This window comes from Phyllobates terribilis, unplaced genomic scaffold (genome assembly GCF_046119375.1).
Source record: "Phyllobates terribilis strain yellow unplaced genomic scaffold, ASM4611937v1 Scaffold_235__1_contigs__length_3068650, whole genome shotgun sequence".
NCBI classification, from domain to species: Eukaryota; Metazoa; Chordata; class Amphibia; order Anura; family Dendrobatidae; genus Phyllobates; species Phyllobates terribilis.
In genome coordinates, this window is record NW_027362995.1 from 2,353,199 (window position 1) to 2,376,953 (window position 23,755).

Below are 23,755 nucleotides of genomic sequence, written 5' to 3' on the forward strand. Positions count from 1 at the left end.
AAAATACATAGACATCCTTAATAAGAAAATGCTGCCTTCTGCTCAACACCTGTTTTCAGGGGATTATATCTTCCAGGATGATAATGCTCCTTGTCACAGAGCTAAGAATGGAAAAATAGAACAAGGTGGCTACTATTGACTGGCCAGCCCAGTCCTCGGACCTCAATCTAATTGAAAATTTGTGGCACAAGGTATCAATAGAGATATCTAAAAAATAGCCAAGGACCAAGAGAGAGTTGATTGAGTCTCTGATACAGGCCTGGAAGCACATCATCACTCGTGAACATCTGCAGAAGCTTGTTCACTCAATGCCACAGAGATGCAAGTTGGTGCTCAAGAGCAAAGTCTGGCCAATAAAGTATTAGAAGCTAAGGCTAAGTGCCCACGTTGCGGAACTGAAGCATATTTTTTACACTTCTCCTTGGCGGGAAAATCGCATGCGGTTTTCCCGCCAGGTAGAAGCGTTTGTGAGGTGTCTTTGCATGCATTTCCGCATGCGGGTTATCAAGCACTTCTCCAAGTGATTTAAGCATCACTTGGAAAAGTGCTTGACAACTTGTTCACACTATATAAATCCATGCAACCGGCATGGATTTATATAGTGTGACCAAGTAATAGTTAAAAAAAAAATCAGAATGGTAAAAAATAAAAAAATAAAGTTTATACTCACCTTCCGATGCATTCTCTGCCCCGTCCGGAGTCTTGAGCGGCTCACGCTGTTGTGTGCAGGACCTGCGGTGAAGTCATTGAGTCATGTGATAGGTCACATGACTCAATGACGTGGCAGGTCCTTCACACAACAGCGCAACGGAGGGAAAACATCAGAAGATAAGTATAAACTTTATTTTATTCTTTTTTTTACAGGTTCTTTGGTACCCAGGTCTGGATGAGAGTCTCCTCTCCTCCAGACTTGGGTACCATCCGCACATTGATTCCGCATGCGGAAACGCAAAATTAATGAACATGCTGTGGATTTTTGACCGCAGTATATACGCTGCGGAAAAATCCGCAGCATGGGCATTGACATTGCGGAATGCCATTGGGGACCATGGGGTGCGGATATACATGCGTTTTACAAGCGTTTACGCTGCGGAAATTCCGCAGCATATACGCTTGTAATACGCAACGTGGGCAGGCAGCCTAAAGATGCAGTCAAAAGGCCCTTTTCAGGACTCTGAATTAAATAAAAAACAATAAATCTTAAAAAGTAAAATTTAAGTCTGTGTGAACTTGCATTGGAAGTTAATGAACTTAGAAACCTGTTCACCATTCTACACACTGTACTGGTGTAGGTATGGTTATGATGGTTATGCTGTAAAAAAAAATTATCAAAAATGCGCATACCATAACAATTTATACACTTGGGACATTCAAAAATGAGTATGGCATACAATGAGGGATTACAAAAACATATATGTTCCACCAGTTTCACTGTAGAGATGCAGAAGTATGAAATATATAGTTTTCTTCATGCCTATGCAGAACTTTTGAACACCACTTGTATGCATATTTATATACACAGAGCTCTGATTCACATTTACATACACACAATACGCATGTACAATTTGTCAATAACATATATAGTTTCTACCCGTCTGGGTTATTTTTGATGGTCAACAAAATACGATTTTCCAGTAATTCATTTCTCACACTCTAGGTATGATAATGTCTTCTCTGTGTGTGGGATTTTTGATCTTTAAAAGGGGCTGTCCACTACTTAGACAACTCCTTCTCATTCCTCATGTTTGGTCCTGTTAAAATAAAAAGTCATACAAACCTCCCATGCCTGCGGCGTTCTAGCGGTGTCAGCACTTGCGTTTCCAGGGATTATATTACGTTGTTACGTCATGTAAGCCCTGTGCCCAATCAGCCCTGGAGTCACTGTCCCCACCTTTGGACACATCGAACAATAACAGAAAGTCAGAAAGCAGCTGTAGCCCTGGCTTCCTGTTGATGTTCAATCTGTCTGAAGGCGGGGACAGTGAAGCTGGCGCTGATTGGGCGCAGGGCTCGGGTGATGTAACAACCTCACAATAGCCCCGGGTACATGAGTGCAGACACGGCTGGAACAGCGATGACACAGAGTGTGAGTATGAGTGTTTTTATTTTAATGAGGCCAAACATGAGGAATGACAAGTGGTTGCCCTAGTAGTGGACAACCCCTTTATGAAGATACAATTTTCAGTTAAATCTTTTCAAACATTCTGAACATGAAAAATGCTTATCCCCTGTGTGAATTCTCTGGGGCTTAATCAAACCTGATTTCTGGTTAAAACATTTCCCACATTCTCAACAGGAAAAAGGCCTCTCTTCTGTGTGGGTTCTCAGGTGCTTAATCAAATGTGATTTCTGGTTAAAACATTTCCCACATTCTGAACATGAAAAAGGCCTCTCTTCTGTGTGGGTTCTCAGGTGCTTAATCAAATCTGATTTCTGGTTAAAACATTTCCCACATTCTGAACATGAAAAAGGCTTCTCCCCTGTGTGGGTTCTCTGGTGGTTATCAAGATTCTGTTTCAGGTTAAAACATTTTCCACATTCTGAACATGAAAAAGGCTTCTCCCCTGTGTGGGTTCTCTGGTGGTTATCAAGATTCTGTTTCAGGTTAAAACATTTCCCACATTCTGAACATGAAAAAGGCTTCTCCCCTGTGTGGGTTCTCTGGTGGTTATCAAGATTCTGTTTCCGGTTAAAACATTTCCCACATTCTGAACATGAAAAAGGTTTCTCCCCTGTGTGGGTTCTCTGGTGGCTACGAAGATGCGATTTCCAGCTAAAACATTTCCCACATTCTGAGCATGAAAAAGGCTTCTCCCCTGTGTGGGTTCTTTTGTGCATAACAACATCTGATTTCCATTTAAAACATTTCCCACATTCTGAACATGAAAAAGGCTTCTCTCCTGTGTGAGTTCTCTGGTGGTTATCAAGATTCTGTTTCCGGTTAAAACATTTCCCACATTCTGAGCATGAAAAAGGCTTCTCCCCTGTGTGAGTTCTCTGGTGGTTATCAAGATGCTGTTTCCATCTGAAACATTTCCCACATTCTGAACATGAAAAAGGCTTCTCCCCTGTGTGGGTTCTCTGATGGCTATCAAGATACGCTTTTCGGTTAAAACATTTCCCACATTCTGAACATGAAAAAGACTTCTTCCCTGTGTGCGTTATTTGGTGCAAAACAAGACTACGTTTATGTCTAAAATATTTTCCACATTCTGAGCAGGAAAAAGGCTTCTCCCCTGTGTGAGTTCTCTGGTGTCGAACAAGTTTCGATTTCTGGTTAAAACATTTCCCACACTTGGAACAATAAAATATATTCTCTGCTGTGTGAATGTCTTGATTCTTAAGAAAAAACTTTTGGAGAGGAAAACTATTTCCATATTCTGAACATGAAAATGGATTATTTGCCTTAGGAGCAGTTTGCTTTTTAATGCTTATTTTGTGACTTTGATTTTCCTTAGTAGTCGGTAATGAATCAGAAGACAGGACCTGTTTCAAAGGATCAGATGACAGATCTTTGCTGTGAAGGGATGATGGTGTATCTGGAGTAATGGCATTCACTTCAATTGTATCTTGTGGCATCTCAAGATCATCGGATTTAAAAAATGATGATGTCAGCTGTCCCTCTGATCTCCTGGTACAGTCATCTGCCAAGAATAAAAACAGTTATAATTTTTGAATAAAATATCCTTGAATGTAATATTTGTGAACATTTCTACTTAAACTGTCGGTAACAATTGAAAGTTACGTAGAAAAATTATTATTATTTACCAAGACAATGACAGTTCACAGTCTAATAGAAAACCTCATAGGATGAACCAGTGGAGCGTGGTGTTCAACTGTTTGTTCATTCTGCCTCCAAAATATGGAATAAAAAAAGCCACCAAAAAATGTTATGTAGGCGAAAATAATACCAATAAAAACTTCTACTCATCCTGCAAAAAAAAAAAAGTCCCCACTCAAGTCCATTATCTGTCAGTGGAAAAACAGAGGTTTCCACATTATTAGTGGCTCAAAAGGCTCTTAAAAAGAAACATGGCTTCCATAAACCAATCCAGCAATATCCGCACTCCCAAAAACAAATGCCCCCCTTGCTTCTGACCCTTGCAGTGTGCCAAACCACATTTAGCATCCATGAATTTGGCATTACTATAGTGAGAAGAACACAGTTAATTTATGGTGTGTGCCTCCTGGAGCACAATATGGGCACTATGTGTTGGGTAATAAAATGGCCAATGTGCAATTTTCACTCTCCAAAATCCACTGCGTGCTAATTTCCGGAAAGTGTCTGTGGAGTCAAAATAGTCACTAGTCCTATAGATTCATTCATTGAGGGTTATAATTTCCAAAATGGAGTCACTTTATGGGGATTTCTAATGTTCTGGTTTTCTGCCATTTTGTCATATTAGGGCTTCTGCAAATGGTGAATCCCATCTCCTCTGGGATCTTCTCCTGTCACCAGGAGCCGCCTTATTCATTCTGCGGGTGGCATTGGTGATGGAGATGTTGGAACCAGAAGCTCTGGGCGCACAGGCCCTGTCCAGCCATTAAGATTAGGGTGCTTGGGACCTGTAGTACCATCCAGTCTGGCAGTATGAGTGTGTGCAATCCAGCTGAAGTCACACTACTAAAGCTCAGAGTATATTGCCAGAAGCTGCCTGATACAGCCTTGTTCTCCTCTGGTTCAGTCCTCTGTACTCAGCACCCGGCTTGTGTGTTTGGTTCCTGATATGGCTTTGGCCCATTTACTGACTATTAGTGATGAGCGAGCATGCTTGTCACTACTCGTTACTTTCCCGAGCATCACAGTGCTCGAAATGCTCAGTACTCAGCGAGTATTTTTTTTTCTTAAAATTTCGGGAGCGAGCTCGAGTGCCGGCCTCACATGTTTGGCACTTTTTAGGCAGCCAATTAACATGTAGGGATCGCCTGCCAGTCACTGTAATGCCGTAGCCATGTTGGTAGTGACATTACAGTGAATTGCTGGCCGCATAGCATCATCAGGTCTATATAAGACCAGGGACCCTGCCCTCATCACAGTCTACCCCGGAAATAGGCAGAGTAGGGAGAGCTGCGGCTGAGCGAGGGAGAGAATTCTAGCTTCTTTTAGGCAGGGATTCCACACTAGTTGTATTTATTTCATCTGAACCAACAGCCCTTGTAAGGGCTCATTCTGATGTATATTAATACTGCTGTTAGCAGGTTAGGCAGAGTTTGTGGAGAGATAGTGCACTACAGGTTAGGCTTCATTGCATGTTCTTTCTGCTGCTGTAACTCATATCAATAGCCCTAGTTCTCAGGGATAATAATATTCCTTTTTGCTCTTAATCCTGCTAATTTTTGTGAAAAGCAATATACTACACTATTTTTACTGCTCCATTTGTTTGTTAACAGTATACAGCCACACTTAGTTGATTTGACTAGCATTGCTATGTAGTGCAAGCATTGAAAAAGTCCATCTGTGGTGGTCAGATTTTACTGCGTAATGATCCTGAAATTTTTTGTAATCTGCGAAATATTATACTCCATTTAAAATGTGACAGTTGTGTGTTGAAAACATACATCCTGACTTGGCCGCTAACCAATAGCATATTGCTATTGCAGTAAAACTTGCTCATCTGAAGTGGTCAGATTTTTACTGCATTAATAATCGTGAAATTTTGTTGAAGCTGCCAAATACACTGTGTTCCAAATTATTATGCAAATAATATTTTTTCAGATTTTCCCAAATTACCTATATGAATTGCAGTCATTGTAATTTTCCAGTCAAATAACTATTAGAGTACAATTGAAAGGTTTTTGTACAAACTGCCTATGATAACAGTATATTTTTTAAAAAATAAAACACTCAAACTGCACTCAAAATGCATGTTCCAAATTATTATGCACAGCAGAGTTTTCAACCTTTTCATTTTAATAAAGAACAAAAAAATGGTCATTTTTGAAATTATAAGCATTAGCAGGTTATTACAAACTGAAATCAAACAGTTTTCACCTCAAAACTTTATTCTAGGTGATGTTACATTTGCACATAGGACCCCTTGTTCGAAAGGAGCTTCTGAACTCTCTCGTCCATTGAATTTGTCAGGTTTTGGATGGTTTCTGCTTTAATTGTTTTGCACGAGGACAGAATACCCTCCCAGAGCTGTTGCTTAGATGTGAACTGCCTCCCGCCATCATAGACACTCCTTTTGATGAAGCTCCAGAGGTTCTCAATGGGGTTGAGGTCAGGGGAGCATGGGTGCCACACCATAAGTTTGTCCCCTTTTACGCCTATAGCAGCCAGAGATGCAGATGTGTTATGTGCAGCATGAGACGGGGCAAGGGGAAACTGTGCCTGCTGAAGTAGCACAACAAACACCCACATCATGTCGACCTAGCGTCCTGTCCCACTTTGTGGAACAACACTCTTGAAGCCAGACCAGTGTGAAAAGGTTGTTGGGTTGATAGCAGACAATGCTTCCAGTCAGTTTTCAGCACCACCCTGTCTTCCACACGGTCCAGTCTCAGTAGTCTTGAGTCTGGACCACATAATCCTCACCCTGAGCCTCCTTCCTCTCACCATGCCGAGCGCCCGGAGACAAGTGATCTCACACTTAGACACTCCGAAGGGCTGTTTATATTTCCATTTATAGTTTCTGTCCTCTTGCCCTGTTCGCTTCAAGCAGGATATGAGGAGATCACACTTAGCGATACCCAAATATTTGTAAGTCAGTAGGAAGACAAGGGTGTGGACGGGGAAGACGAGATGGTGGACGATGAGGTTACTTACCCAATCTGGGAAGGTGACAAGCAGAGCAAAGACAGCAGCGCAGAGAAGGTGGGATCCATAGTACCGCAACAGGCAGGAAGAGGTAGTGACGTGACCATAGAGACAAGGCGGGCAACTGTTCCCCAGAACACCAGCACGAGGGAAGTTGCCAGTCCAAGGGTTAGGTCTTCCTGAGTCTGGCGCTTTTTTAAAAACTGTCCAGTTAACCCAAAAAAGGCTATTTGCAACATATACTGTGCCAGCATCAGCAGGGGCAGCACAACTACTAGCCTGACCACCACCAGCATGCTCAGGCACACGATAGCAAAGCACTCAACTAGCTGGGCCAAACGCCAGGACCAGAAACAGTGTCTGTGGGCGACACCACTGCCTCTTCACCTGTTGTATGTGCATGCCAATCCCCTGTCCATGATGCAGGCGAAGATGCCTCCCACTCTCCACCTGTCGTAGCAACCACATTCACGTCCTTGTCCCAGCGCAGCGTTCAGTTGTCCCTTGGAACACAAGCGGAAATACGCAGCCACCTGCACACCCACAGGCCACAATACTAAACGGCCACATTTCCAGACTGCTCGCACTGGAAATATTGCATTTTAGGCTTGTGGAGAAGGAAGCTTTCTGCAACCTCATGGCCGCAGCTGTACCTAGGTACTCAGTCCCCAGCAGCCACTATTTCTCCCGATGTACCATCCCTGCCTTACACAAGCACTTGTCCCTTAACATTACCCGTGCCCTCACAATGCAGTTACTAGGAAGGTCCACCTAACCACAGACATGTGGACAAGTGCTTGTGGCCAGGGATGCAACATTTCCCTGACGGCACAATGGGTGAATATTGTGCAAGCCGGGACGGAACATGTGCTACCGATGCCGAGGATTGCGGGCCCTGGTTCAATCAGGGTTGCCCCCACCTTGTACAGCAGTTCCTGCACCTCCTTCGCCTCTTCATCCTCCATATCTCTGAAACATCAATAATATGAAGCTAGAAACTTCAGCACTGCCTTGGCCAAGCAGCAACAGGCTCTGCAGAAGCTAATCTGCTTAGGTGACAAACTGCACACCCCTGCAGAGTTGTTGAAAGCTGTAACAGAGCAGACAGATCTGTGGCTCTCACCGCTGAACCTACAACCAAGCATGGTCGTGTGTAACAATGGCTGGAACCTGCAAGTGGCTCTGAAGCTTGGCAACCGAGCACATGTACCATGCCTGACCCACGTGCTCAACTTAGTGGTTCAGCGGTTTCTCAAAACCTACCATGATCTGCCTGAGCTGCTTGTGAAAGTACACTGCGTGTGCCCATTTCCGCAAGTCAGCTACAGCTTCCGCCGCCCTGGCTGTGCTTCAGCAGCCTTTGTAACTTCCAGCTCACTGATTGTTGTACAATGTTACCATGCGTTGGAACTCAACGTTGCATATGTTAACAAGGCCTTGTGAGCAGCAGTGGCCAGTTGTTGAGTACCAGCTCCAACACGCCCGTCAATATTCTGGTCAGTCTCCGCACATAAGAGCTGATGAGTGGACATGGATGTCTGACATCTGTGCAGTTCTCCAAACCTTTGAGGACTCCACCAAGATAGTGAGCGGTGGTGACGCCATAATCAACGTCACCCTCCCGCTTCTCTGCCTACTGAAACGCTCGCTGCTCACAATTAAAGAGGAGGTTTTGCAGGCGCAGCAAGTTGAGATGGGCAAGAAACTATACAGGGTGATGCTACACAGCCCAGCCTTGTATCATCTTTTCAACGTGGATTGGGTGCGAATGAGGAACACAGGCAGGTTTCCTGCGCTACAGACGGTACAACCTGCACCACCTTCATCCCGTCTGTTCACCGTGGCTGAAGAGGAGGAGGACAAAAGAGGAGTATGAGGAGGAGATGATGGACAATCATCCATCTTGGTGGGGACAGGGAAGTCTTGGCTCTTCGCAGTCTGGCACATATGGCTGAGTTTATGTTCTGCTGCCTTTCCCGTGACCCTCGCGTTGTACACATTTTAGGCAACAGTAATTACTGGTTGGTCACCCTTCTAGATCCATGCTACATGGAGAACTTTCTATCTCTCCTTCAAGTGGCAGCGAGGTCTAATAAAATGTTGCAGTACCAGAAGGCCCTAGTTGAAGAATATAAAAAATTCCCATCTGACAACTTAGATGGTAGAGGTCACAGTTCATTGGACAACCAATGAGTACAGGGAGACAGACACACAAAGCCATATGCAGTAGAAGCAGGGGAACACTCTCAAAGGTCTGGGACAGTTTTCTCAGACCCTCCCAGTGCCCAGGCCCTGATACACGGGGTAGTCTGACAATGAGGGAAAAGTTTTAGAAGATACTGAAGGAGTATCTTGCTGACTGTACCACCGTCCTTGGTGATTCCTCTGTGCCTTACAACTATCAGGTATCCAAGTTAGACTCGTGGCATGAACTGTCTCACTACAGCTTGGAGGTCCTGGCCTGCCCTGCCTCTAGCGTTTTGTCAGAGCGGGTTTTTAGTGCGCCGGGGGTATTATAACTGATAGGTGCGCCCACTTGTCAACTAAAAATGCTGACAGGCTGACTAATATCAAAATAAACAAGGCCTGGATTGGCCCAGACTTCTCAACACCACCGGATGACAGCAACAGAACAAACTCAAATCCATTTTTTTCTGGTCTATTCCCATGCAAATCTTCACACCCAGATAGGTGTGAAGATTTCTTCTTTTTATGTTGTCCTATTCCTTCTTCTCATCCTACACCACAATATCAACAGGGTGATCATCATGCAACACCCCCATTAATTATTTTAAAGGTATTTAGGACGCCCGCATGAATAATTTTTAGAGACCTACTTCTAACATTCTTTACAATATACATGTATACTCCTGCTGGAAATGAGTGTTCATTTTCGTTGCATACACTGTCTATAACTTGATTGCATTCTTCAAAAAACTCACTGACAGATGTGTTTTTTAATGTAACCTACACTCAGAAATTCAACAAAGCAGGCAGAGTTGCGTGCGTTCCTTCACAGTTTGGTGCTGCCATATCCCAAAAAAATACTCTGGGGGCGGGTTAAAATCTATTTTATATTCTGCAATATTACCTCTCTTATCTGTAATTTGTGTACGAGTGAGCTATAGCACTAGGAATAGCGTATTACAGGTTATCTAGTCAGGGATTATAGCCTTATACTCCGTGCTGCTGCAAGCAAAAAAGAAAAAAAAATCTATGCTATTCCTTATTAATACCACTGTTAGCTACATTTAGTATATTAGTATAGGGATAGGTGCTAGGTGGTAGCATCTGCTGGAAAGGACTGTTCATTCTGGTCAAATACATCTTTCCACAGTTCATAACTTAATTAATTTCTTCCATTCACTCATTGACCAATTCAAAATTTTTACGGTGATCTGTACTCAGAAATTCATCAAAGTTCACAGAAATTTATCATGGTTGACAGAAATTCATAACTTGGGGTCCTTGTCCTGCTGAAAGACCCATGACCTAGGATGCCAATCCAACTTTCTGACACTGGGCACTACATTGCTACCCAAAATCCTTTGGGAATATTCAGATTTCATGATGCCTTACACACAGTCAAGGCATTCAGTGCCAGAGGAAGCAAAACAACCCCTAAATATCTTTGACCCTCCACTATAATTGACTGTAAGTTCTGTGTTCTTTTATTTTTAGGCCTCATTCCATTTACAGTAAACAGCTGAATGATATGTTTTACCAAAAAGCTCTATCTTGGTCTCATCTGTCCACAAGATGCCTACTGGCCCTGTAAAAATAGTGGAGGCCACTTGCTGGCACTCTATAAATTGTGAGGGCCGCCTGCTGGACCTCCAAGTTGCAAACTTTACATAATATATACAAAAAAGAAAATTTGACCACCTCAGATGGATACGTTATATTGCAGAAGCAATATATGGCCATGCAAGTTTCAAACTTTACCGTATTAAAGAAGTTGTCCACTAATTTTACATTTATACCCCATCCGTAGGATAGGGCATCAATGTCTGATTGACCTGGGTCCCGCACCCGGCAACCCCGCCAATCAGCTGCTATTGATGCCAGTGGCTTCCGTCGGCCGGAAGCGCTTACTTGCGGAGCTTGGCCGTCTAGCTTTAGTGGCCGCCGCAGGGTACTCTAACAATAGTAAGGGCCGCCTGATGGCGCTTTATAAATAGTGAGGCCTGAAAAAAAAATGGGACTTACAGAGTCTCTCTTTCATGAATGAAACAGATGTATCTGATCATGTCTTACACACCACATGGCCAGATAAGGTAGTAAAATGTTAAAATTACATTTACCGGTGAATGTATTTTTCACCGTTGAAAGCAATGTGAACGTGCAAAAACACTAAGTGTGAACATAGCCCAAGGTGTGGAGGAGTATTTTTTCTGTTATTTATTTTGCATTATATAGAAGTCATTATCCTGGAAAGAATGTTTCTTAAAAATTGTTTCCAGGAAAATCCATTTTATCTTCGTTTTTGTATTTTTTATTGTCAGCCCGTAAAAGTGGCATACTACTCTGGTAACATTGTTCACAGCAGCGACCTGGGATTCAGAGATGATTCCAGGGGTCTTCCCCATGCTGTTTCCACTGTTTTCATAGATCTGAACAATTTTTAGACTCCCTCCAGCCCTACGGAGGATATGGGGGGGGTTGGGGAAGGAACCGCCGGAAAATTGCTCGAGTAACAAATAACCAAGCATCACTACTGACTACTCTTTTGTCTTCTGATTTTGTATTTTCTCTGCCCTCCTGGTTCTAACCCGGCTACCTGACTATTCTTCATATCTCACTCCACAGAACAACAGGTCACACCAAGGCCCAAGCCTAGGTGTCTCTGTGTAAGTCCAGATTCATGTAGATGGGTTAAAGAAGTTAAAGGTTGATGGGGAAAACTGTGACTATAGACAATAACACATCACATTTTCTACTGAAAAGATTAGGCTGAACAGTCTTAGGCTGTGTGCCCACGATGCGTTTTTTTAAGCATTTCCGCAGTGGCAAAAACGCTGCAGAAACGCTTAAAAAACGCTTGGTAGAAGGCCTGCCATGTTCCCCAATGATAATCCGCATGTGCTGTGCACATGCTGCGGAAATTTCCGCTGCAGGTTATCATTGCGGAAAAAAACGCAGCACTACCAATTATTTTGCGGAAGCGCTGCGTTTTCGCCGCCATTGACTTGCATTGGAACGCATGGAATCCGCATCACTGCATCTGTACATGCGGAATCCAAGCGTTTCAATGTGCGGATGGTACCCGGGTCTGGAGAAGAGGAGACTCTCCTCCGGACCCAGGTACCATAGTACCTGTAAAAAAAGAATAAAATAAAAAATAAATATTATACTTACCTTCTGACGGCTCCCGGTCTCCTTGTCTTCGCTTGTCGCCAGATCGCGGTGGACTGAAGGACCTGCGCTGACGTCATTTAGTCATGCGACGGCAGGTCCTTCAGTGTTGTGTACCGCAAGCTGCCGGCAAGCCAGGACAGAACGAAGCAAGACTCCAGGGGCCATCAGAAGGTAAGTATAGATTTATTTTTTTATTTTTTGACATTCTTTGGGGTCGTTTGCATGGATTTATATAGTGTGACCAAGTTGTCAAGCACTTTCCAAGTGATGCTAAAATAGCTTGGAAAGCACTTGTCAACCACTTGTCAACCGGCATGCGGAACTGCATGTGAAGAAAGCTTCACATCTGCATGTCCCTGGCAGGAAAAAAGCATGTACAATCCGCATGTACAATCCGCATGTACAATCCGCATGCGTTTTTTCTGCCAGGGAGATGCAGAAATGCTCAGGAAAAAATCCGGAACATTTCTGCATCGTGGGCACATAGCCTTAATCAGTAAAAAAAAATGAGAAGATTAACTAGTGGAGAAACCTCTCTGGAGTAAACAGATTACCAACAGCCACAAACTCTAAATTATCGTAAAATCCAATATTTTCTGTCAGATGAGCTTCAAGAAGAAATATTAGACAGTTAAAGAGAACTTTTTATAATAGTGCAGAGATGACGCGTCTTATATTTGAATATCTGGCATTTGGAAGAGGTAATGAGACCTCTTTTTAAAGAGACCAGGGAGTTACTGAGTAACATAAGTGAGGCCGACCGATCCCACCACAATCATACAAAATGAAAATCTGTAAACAAATAGACATAGAATAAAAAATGTTACATCCCCAACAACAATACAGTTATATGAAAAAGTTTGGGCACCCCTATTAATCTTAAGCTTAATGTTTTATAAAAATTGGTGTTTTTGCAACAGCTATTTCAGTTTGATATATGTAATAACTGTTGGACACAGTAATGTTTCTGCCTTGAAATGAGGTTTATTGTACTAACAGAAAATGTGCAATCTGCATTCAAACAAAATTTGACAGGTGCATAAGTATGGGCACCTTTATCATTTTCTTGTTTTAAATACTCCTACCTACTTTTTACTGACTTACTAAAGCACTTTTTTTGGTTTTGTAACCTCATTGAGCTTTGAACTTCATAGCCAGGTGTATGCAATCATGAGAAAAGCTACTTAAAGTGGCCACTTGCAAGTTGTTCTCCTGTTTGAATCTCCTCTGAAGAGTGGCATCATGGGCTCCTCAAAACAACTGTCAAATGATCTGAAAACAAAGATTATTCAACATAGTTGTTCAGGGGAAGGATACAAAAAGCTGTCTCGGAGATTTAACCTGTCAGTTTCCACTGTGAGGAACATAGTAAGGAAATGGAAGAACACAGGGACAGTTCTTGTTAAGGCCAGAAGTGGCAGGCCAAGAAAAACATCAGAAAGGCAGAGAAGAAGAATGGTGAGATCAGTCAAGGACAATCCTCAGACCACCTCCAGAGAGCTGCAGCATCAACTTGCTGCAGATGGTGTCACTGTGCATCGGTCAACTATACAACGCACTTTGCACAAGGAGAAGCTGTATGGGAGAGTGATGCGAAGAAGCCGTTTCTGCAAGCACACCACAAACAGAGTCGGCTAAGGTATGCAAAAGCACATTTGGAGAAGCCAATTTCTTTTTGGAAGAAGGTCCTGTGGACTGATGAAACCAAGATTGAGTTGTTTGGTCATACAAAAAGGCGTTATGCATGGCGGCAAAAAAACACAGCATTCCAAAAAAAACACTTGCCACCCACAGTAAAATTTGGTGGAGGTTCCATCATGCTTTGGGGCTGTGTGGCCAATGCCGGCACCGGGAATCTTGTTAAAGTTGAGGGACGCATGGATTCCACTCAGTATCAGCAGATTCTTGACAATAATGTTCAAGAATCAGTGATAAAGTTGAAGTTACGCAGGGGATGGATCTTTCAGCAAGACAATGATCCAAAACACCACTCCAAATCTACTCAGGCATTCATGCAGAGGAACAATTACAATGTTCTGGAATGGCCATCCCAGTACCCAGACCTGAATATCATTGAACATCTGTGGGATCATTTGAAGAGGGCTGTCCATGCTCGGCGACCATCAAACTTAACTGAACTGGAATTGTTTTGTAAAGAGGAATGGTCAAAAATACCTTCATCCAGGATCCAGGAACTCATTAAAAGCTACAGGAAGCGACTAGAGGCTGTTATTTTTGCAAAAGGAGGATCTACTAAACATTAATGTCACTTTTCTGGTGAGGTGCCCATACTTATGCACCTGTCAAATTTTGTTTGAATGCAGATTGCACATTTTCTGTTAGTACAATAAACCTCATTTCAAGGCAGAAACATTACTGTGTCCAACAGTTATTACATATATCAAACTGAAATAGCTGTTGCAAAAACACCAATTTTTATAAAACATTAAGCTTAAGATTAATAGGGGTGCCCAAACTTTTTCATATAACTATATATGTATGAGGGGAGAACTTCAACACTAAACTGGAGTCACACTCATTTATGATGGACCATTGGAGCAACTATGACTCCTGAGCAGAAGAGTAGAGAAAGTATTAATGCCCCCATTTCAGGAGAGATTGTGCAGTAATCTGAATTCCTTAGGACTGATAACATAATGGAATTGATGATGTGGAGTGAATCCATGAAACCAGGGCTCGAGCCAACACATCTCCTGCAGGCGTGAATAAATGTATATTACAGCCATCAGCCACTCACAGCTTAGAGATATATCATGGCAAAGGTGTAATGTTTTCTGTTCAGTTTATCACAATCCTGTTTGAAGTTAGTTGGTTTTAAAAGAAATTGAAAAGTCAGGATAAAGGGAAACTCTGTTGTTATTGGACAGAAATTCACACTTGGCCCTCACTGCACATTTAATGTTGTCGATCATAAAAGTGAAGTTTGGCCAGAAAGACTGGACCTGGTCTTGTAGGGACCATATGAGCACATTCAGCAGCACAGAAGGGAGAGAAGGTAGATTCATCCAATAAGATATCAGGGATCTAGGAAGCCAACAGCATCATTACCCTCCGCTTTCTTTTACAGGTCCATCATAATATTTTTCTTCAAGTGATTTTCTAACTTCTCAGCACATTCTACATAATGTGAAAAAGTCACTGGTAAAGTACTGGAGGAGAGATGTGTAGCACTGAGATTGTTAGCTCCAGTAATTAAACATAGGAAAAAGGTTCCAGCACACGAGGGGGTAAATCAGCCATCTTTAGTGCTAGAATGATTGAACACCTGTAGAGAGGGAGGAGGTCATAGGATAAAATTCACAGCCTTTAGAGTATTTGTGTGGTGGGCCTGGAGGTAACAGCCGCACTTTAAATAGAAACTGTTCCTGTGTCTGCCTCTTTAAGAAGCTGAGTGAGTCGATCACAATACGCTGACATTTGGCTTTGTAGTTTACAGATCTGGGCAGGTAATGGTCAAAGTCTCCTAATGACAGTGGGTAGGTGGATCCTCCAGGTTGTAAGTTCTATAGAAAAGGGCTTTTAATGCCCAAAGTCATTTGGACAGTTTTGGGTGGAGGAGAATGTTGTGGTCTAGAGGGAAATGGTGATCACACGATTGTGATACGGCCGGTCTACACCACCGATAAAGCAGCCACAGCTGGTGACTGAGAAGAATCTGTGACTTCTCGGCATTTAGTGGTCACTACTCACCTGGGTGGTCATATGTAGGAATCTCCTCTTTACACCACTCATCACCCCTCATATATGTCTCTGTAGTATTAATATGGGTCAGATCTTCACCCTGAAACAAATATTGTAAAAGTCAGACAGATGGAGAGGTCACATCTATGATCAGCTCTAATCCTGCCATCTCCACCGTTCTCATTACACAAGTATAAAACATATAATACTGGTGGATAAAACAAGACTGAACACAAGACCTTCACAGCCGTCTACACAACATAGGGGAGATCTCATGACACCTTCTCTCCATCTACCTGATGATCCTGAGGAACATTGGGGTCTTCTTGTTTACAGTCCTGTGGAAGAAGAGGACGGGGACAGCTCTCTGGTGTTGTCCTCTTGCTGGACAGATCTGGAAGGAAACACATACAGGGACTGAATTCATTCTTTACATACAGATAATTATAGGCCGTGTGTATTTAGTCCTGTCTATTACCTGGTGATGTGAGGGGCTGGGGAACCTCCATCATGACGTCCTTGTACAGATATTTGCGTCCTTCTAAATACTCCCACTCTTCCATGGAGAAATAGACAGCGACATCCTGACACCTTATTGGAACCTGACACATACAATGATACCGTCACCTCCCCGATCCCTTCATAGTGTTACTGTATAATGTCCCAGCATTCCCAGCAGTGTCACCTCTCCAGTCAGCAGCTCAATCATCTTGTAGGTGAGTTCTAGGATCTTCTGGTCATTGATGTCCTCATGTATCAGGGGATGAGGTGGAGGCCTTGTGATTGGGCTCAGGGGTCTTTCCCATCCCTCAGACACAGGGTCCTGACAGTGCTCACTAGAGGTCTTCTTCACTACTGTGTAATCCTGGTTATGGAGAGACACATTAATAAATCTCACTCCAGACATTTCCAGAGTCCTCACCTCTCCAGTTCTGTCCATCTGTTATTCCCATAGATAAGAATGATGTAATGTGACGTCATCAGAATCTCTCACCTCTCCAGTAAGACGGAAGAGGATCTCCAGGGTGAGGTGTAATATCCTCTCCGCCATCTTGTGTCTGTCCGTATCCATCTTTGATGGGTAAATCAGGAAAATTTTCTTATATAGGAGATCTTCACTGAGAGGATCTGATATTGTAGGGACCTGAATGAGAAGATGATGAGCCGATGTAACATCATAAAAATCCTGTGTATTAATACAATTACTGGAGATAATAAGGGAAACATATCAGGAGATAGAAGGTGTAGATGTTGTATTCTCTAGTCTTATATGGACATCTCCTCCATACTCCCAATCACTGGCTGTGTTACTCACTGCGTCAGCAGCTGATTGGCTGTAATAATCACAAGTTCGTTGGGGCTGACCAGGAAATACAGAGATTGGCGGGGACCCTAACAGCAATGATATTTTTATTATTTTACAACATTCAGTTATTTTCATTGACTTCTACTAATAAAACCTATATATTTTAGGCCACAGACAACAAGCAGTTTATTCCTCGGAGTCTGCAGCTGAACACGTTTCTCATAGACTCATCTTCCATAACGCTAATTCTCATCTCATTTACCTACACTGGAATTATATTATACTGTGTGTGTGGGGGATGGCGGTACTGTGGGAACATTACACTGTGTGGGGGCATCATATATACTGCATAAGAGCAAACAAAAAACCGAAGAAAGATGATCTAGAGGCCGTATTGTAAAACTACAATAATCCTTATTAGTATCAATAATGAATCACAGGGCACGGAAGTGGACAGAGCACAGTGCAAATGGCTATGCACAAAGACGCGCAGCAGGGAAGATACATAGTAAGAGCAATAAGTTAAAGCGGATAATTTATATATATGTGTACACCCCCTACATATCCAGGAATCAATACATATAAGAATGAACAAGTATAAATCTGTCTTAGTATGATATGTCACTCTTTAGGGTAGTGTGGAACCACTTCAGTATGTGCAAGGCTATATGTACCCACATACTGGCCAATCATTATAGGGTAAATTGATTGTAAGGCAAATTGATATTGCAATTTACCCTATAATGATCACCACAGGTAGTCTCACATGCAAACCCAGGGGATGGGTTCCACCTGAGAAAATATCTCCACTAAAGGCCCCGTCACACTAGGCGACGCTGCAACGATCCCGACAACGATACGACCTGTCAGGGATCGTTGCTGCGTCGCTGTGGTCGCTGGTGAGCTGTCAAACAGGCAGGCTCACCAATGATCAGGGGAGCAGCGACATCGTGGAAAGAATCTTTCCACGATGTCCTGCTCCTGGTTACCAGCCTGCTGAAGCAGGAACAGGCTGGTAACTATGGTAAACATCGGGTTACTAGGGGCACACGCGCACCTAGTAACCCATTGTTTATCATGGTTACCACTCTGCTACAGTGAGCGGGAGGTTACCGCTCACTTTAGCAGGCTCGTAACCATGATAAACAGCGGGTTACTAGGTGCGCGTGTGCCCCTAGTAACCCGATGTTTATCATGATTACCAGCCTGATCGCTGCTCCCGCTGGTCACAAACAGCGATGTGTGCTGACCAGCGGGAGGGCAACGACCGAAAAAAGGTCCAGGACATTCTGCAGCGATCAGCGACCTCACAGCAGGGGCCTGATCGCTGCAAAGTGTCACACATAGCGACATCGCTGGTGAGGTCGCTGTTGCGTCACCAAAACCGTGACACAGCAGCGATCTCGCTAGCGATCTCGCTATGTCAGACAGGGGCTTAAGGCACAATTAGCTGTGGGAGGGAGGGGTGTGCTCTTCAGCCGATTCAGGGGGCTGAACCCTGTGCAGGAGAAAGGGAAGATTCATTGCTAGTCGGACTGAGAACTGGGTGGTATCACGGGCTGTGGCCGTGATATCCATCATCCGAAGGAGGATATGCTGTGACTGCCAATATACAGGCGGGAGATACAAAAGGCTGTGGGCCAACCAAAAGTTGGGGGACAGTGGGTATCACCTGGTACGGGACAGTGGAACTACTGATCCCAGGATGGAAACTCGAGAACTAAGAGAATTGCCAGTTGGACATTTACCTGGAATTGCAGTTCACCGTGGTCGGAAGGAATAAAACTACTTGCATCGATAACCAGCCTAGGTGATTATTAAAATCCACAACCGCACATCTTTACAGATACTAATAAAGAATATTGTGGTTTTACAATACGGCCTCTAGATCGTCTTTCTTCGGTTTTTTGTTTGTTATGTTTATAGCGATTGGCCATGATATTTAGTCCTAATAAATGGTAGGAGTCTATTATTGTATTATTGTGATTGATATATGATAAATATTGCTCTCCCTACTAATAATCCTATGAATTTCATCTATTATACTGCATAAGGGGCATAATGGGGGCATTACACCGCGTGGGGACATCATACATACTGCATAAGGGGCATAATGGGGGCATTACACCGAGTGGGGACATCATACATACTGCATAAGGGGCATAATGGGGGCATTACACTGTGGGGGCATCATACATACTGCATAAGGAGCATAATGGGGGCATTACACTGTGTGGGGGCATCATACATACTGCATAAGGGGCATAATGGGGCATTACACTGTGTGGGGGCATCATACATACTGCATAAGGGGCATAATGGGGGCATTACACTGTGTGGGGGCATCATACATACTGCATAAGGGGCATAATGGGGGCATTACACTGTGTGGGGGCATCAAACATACTGTATAGGGGGCATTACACTGTGTGGGAGCATCATACATACTGCATAAGGGGCATAATGGGGACATTACACTGTGTGGGGGCATCATACATACTGCATAAGGGGGATAATGGGGACATTACACTGTGTGGGGGCATCATACATACTGCATAAGGGGCATAATGGGGTCATTACACTGCGTGGGGACATCATACATACTGCATAAGGGGCATAATGGGGCATTACACTGTGTGGGGGCATCATACATACTGCATAAGGGGCATAATGGGGGCAGTACAGTGTGGGGGCATCATACATACTGCATAAGGGGCATAATGGGGGCATTACACTGTGTGGGGGCATCATACATACAGCATAAGGGGCATAATGGGGGCATTACACTGCATGGGGATATCATACATACTGCATAAGGGGCATAATGGGGACATTACACTGTGTGGGGACATCATACATACTGCATAAGGGGCATAATGGGGACATTACACTGTGTGGGGGCATCATACATACTGCATAAGGGGCATAATGGGGGCATCACACTGTGTGGGGGCATCATACATACTGCATAAGGGGCATAATGGGGGCATTACACTGTGTGGTGGCATCATACATACAGCATAAGGGGCATAATGGGGGCATTACACTGCGTGGGGATATCATACATACTGCATAAGGGGCATAATGGGGACATTACACTGTGTGAGGGCATCATACATAATGCATAAGGGGCATAATGGGGTCATTACACTGCGTGGGGACATCATACATCCTGCATAAGGGGCATAATTGGGCATTACACTGTGTGGGGGCATCATACATACTGCATAAGGGGCATAATGGGGGCATCACACTGTGTGGGGGCATCATACATACTGCATAAGGGGCATAATGGGGGCATTACACTGTGTGGGGGCATCATACCTACTGTATAAGGGGCATAATGGGGGCATTACAGTGTGTGGGGGCATCATACATCCTGTATAAGGGGCATTACACTGTGTGGGGGACTCATACATACTGTATAAGGGGCATAATGGGGGCATTACACTGTGTGGGGCATCATACATCCTGTATAAGGGGCATAATGGGGGCATTACACTGTGTGGGGGACTCATACATACTGTATAAGGGGCATAATGGGGGCATTACACTGTGGGGGCATCATACATCCTGTATAAGGGGCATAATGGGGGCATTACACTGTGTGGGGGACTCATACATACTGTATAAGGGGCATAATGGGGGCATTACACTGTGTGGGGCATCATACATCCTGTATAAGGGGCATAATGGGGGCATCATACATCCTGCATAAGGGGCATAATGGGGGCATTACACTGTGTGAGGGCATCATACATCCTGCATAACGGGCATAATGGGGGCATTACACTGTGTGGGGGCATCATACATCCTGCATAAGGGGCATAATGGGGGCATCACACTGTGTGGGGGCATCATACATCCTGCATAAGGGGCATAATGGGGGCATCACACTGTGTGGGGGCATCATACATACTGCATAAGGGGCATAATGGGGGCATTACACTGTGTGGTGGCATCATACATCCTGCATAAGGGGCATAATGGGGGCATTACACTGTGTGGGGGCATCATACATCCTGCATAAGGGGCATAATGGGGGCATTACACTGTGTGGGGGCATCATACATACTGCATAAGGGGCATCACACATCCTGCATAAGGGGCATAATGGGGGCATTACACTGTGTGGGGGCATCATACATACTGCATAAGGGGCATAATAGGGGCATCACACTGTGTGGGTGGCATCATACATCCTGCATAAAGAGCATAATGGGGGCATTACACTGTGTGGGGGCATCATACATCCTGCATAAGGGGCATAATGGGGGCATTACACTGTGTGCGAGCATCATACATCCTGCATAAGGGGCATAATGGGGGCATTACACTGTGGGGGGCATCATACATCCTGCATAAGGGGCATAATGGGGGCATTACACTGTGTGGGGCATCATACATCCTGCATAAGGGGCATAATGGGGGCATTACACTGTGTGGGGCATCATACATCCTGCATAAGGGGCATAATGGGGGCATTACACTGTGGGGGGCATCATACATCCTGCATAAGGGGCATAATGGGGGCATTACACTGTGGGGGGCATCATACATCCTGCATAAGGGGCATAATGGGGGCATTACACTGTGTGCGGGCATCATACATCCTGCATAAGGGGCATAATGGGGGCATTACACTGTGGGGGCAGTAAAGGGGTCCTGTACTATGAGAACAATACGTTTCCCCCCTTCCTGTCTCCATAGTTGGGTCGTATGTATCTATTACAGGAAACAGAACAAAAACCTTATGATTCTTATAAAGGGGCAACACAAGACCCCAAAAAAGTCTCGGTGCTGAAGGGGTTAATGCCCCCTGCGCCCAGTAATGGGGTCTCCACATACCTCCACCTGCAGAGCCGCCACCACATATACGGCTGCTCTGTGCGCACAGGACCTGTGATGAGGTCACAGGAGGGGAGGAGTCAGGGGTCACATGATCAGGGGCCTCAGTGGATGCAGGACTCTGCTGTGCTGGTTGTCATGGTGCTGGATGAGCTGAAGTTTATGTGTGGGGTCAGGAGGGGTTTACAGTGTGGATGTAGCAGAGCCGCGTGTACGAGGTGTACGGAGCAGAGCCGCGTGTGTACGAGGTGTACGGAGCAGAGCCGGATGTGTACGAGGTGTACGGAGCAGAGCCGCGTGTGTACGAGGTGTACGGAGCGGAGCCGCGTGTGTACGAGGTGTACGGAGCGGAGCCGCGTGTGTACGAGGTGTACGGAGCGGAGCCGCGTGTGTACGAGGTGTACGGAGCGGAGCCGCGTGTGTACGAGGTGTACGGAGCGGAGCCGCGTGTGTACGAGGTGTACGGAGCGGAGCCGCGTGTGTACGAGGTGTACGGAGCAGAGCCGCGTGTGTACGAGGTGTACGGAGCGGAGCCGTGCGCGTACGAGGTGTACGGAGCAGAGCCGTGTGTGTACGAGGTGTACGGAGCGGAGCCGCGCATGTACGAGGTGTACGGAGCAGAGCCGCGTATGTACGAGGTGTACGGAGCAGAGCCGCGTGTGTACGAGGTGTACGGAGCAGAGCCGCGTGTGTACGAGGTGTACGGAGCAGAGCCACGTGTGTACGAGGTGTACGGAGCAGAGCCGCGTGCGTACAAGGTGTACGGAGCAGAGCCGCGTGTGTACAAGGTGTACGGAGCGCAGCCTCGTGTGTACGAGGTGTACGGAGCGGCCCCGTGTGTACGAGGTGTACGGAGCGGCCCCGCATGTGTACTAGGTGTACGGAGCAGAGCCGCGTGTGTACGAGGTGTACGGAGCAGAGCCGCGTGTGTACGAGGTGTACGGAGCAGAGCCGCGTGTGTAAGAGGTGTACGGAGCGGAGCCATGTGTGTACGAGGTGTACGGAGCGGAGCCGCGTGTGTACGAGGTATACGGAGCGGAGCCGCGTGTGTAAGAGGTGTACGGAGCGGAGCCGCGTGTGTAAGAGGCGTACGGAGCGGAGCCGCGTGTGTAAGAGGCGTACGGAGCGGAGCCGCGTGTGTAAGAGGTGTACGGAGCGGAGCCGCGTGTGTACGAGGTGTACGGAGCGGAGCCGCGTGTGTACGAGGTGTACGGAGCGGAGCCGCGTGTGTACGAGGTGTACGGAGCGGAGCCGCGTGTGTACGAGGTGTACGGAGCGGAGCCGCGTGTGTACGAGGTGTACGGAGCGGAGCCGCGTGTGTACGGGGTGTACGGAGCGGAGCCGCATGTGTACGAGGTGTACGGAGCAGACCCGCGTGTGTACGAGGTGTACGGAGCCGTGTGTGTACTAGGCGTACGGAGCCGCGTGTGTACGAGGTGTAAGGAGCAGAGCCGCGTGTGTACGAGGTGTACGGAGCGGAGCCGCGTGTGTACGAGGTGTACGGAGCGGAGCCGCGTGTGTACGAGGCGTGCGGAGCTGCGCGTGTACGAGGCGTACGGAGCCGGGCGTGTACGAGGCGTACGGAGCCGCACGTGTACGAGGCGTACGGAGCCACGCGTGTACGAGGCGTGCGTAGCGGAGTCGAGCGTGTACGAGGCGTACGGAGCGGAGCCGGGCGTGTACGAGGCGTGCGGAGCGGAGCCGGGCGTGTACGAGGTGTACGGAGCGGATGCTGCCCCTCTCCAGGAGCGATCACAGCAGCACGGCATGAGACGTTCTTG

The 23,755-nt window shown here is 45.5% G+C and overlaps 1 pseudogene; it reads right to left on the reverse strand.

The window, feature by feature from the left end:
• Window positions 1–1,953: 1,953 nt before the first annotated feature.
• On the reverse strand, window positions 1,954–22,033 carry LOC141215251 (uncharacterized; annotated as a pseudogene).
• Window positions 22,034–23,755: the final 1,722 nt, after the last annotated feature.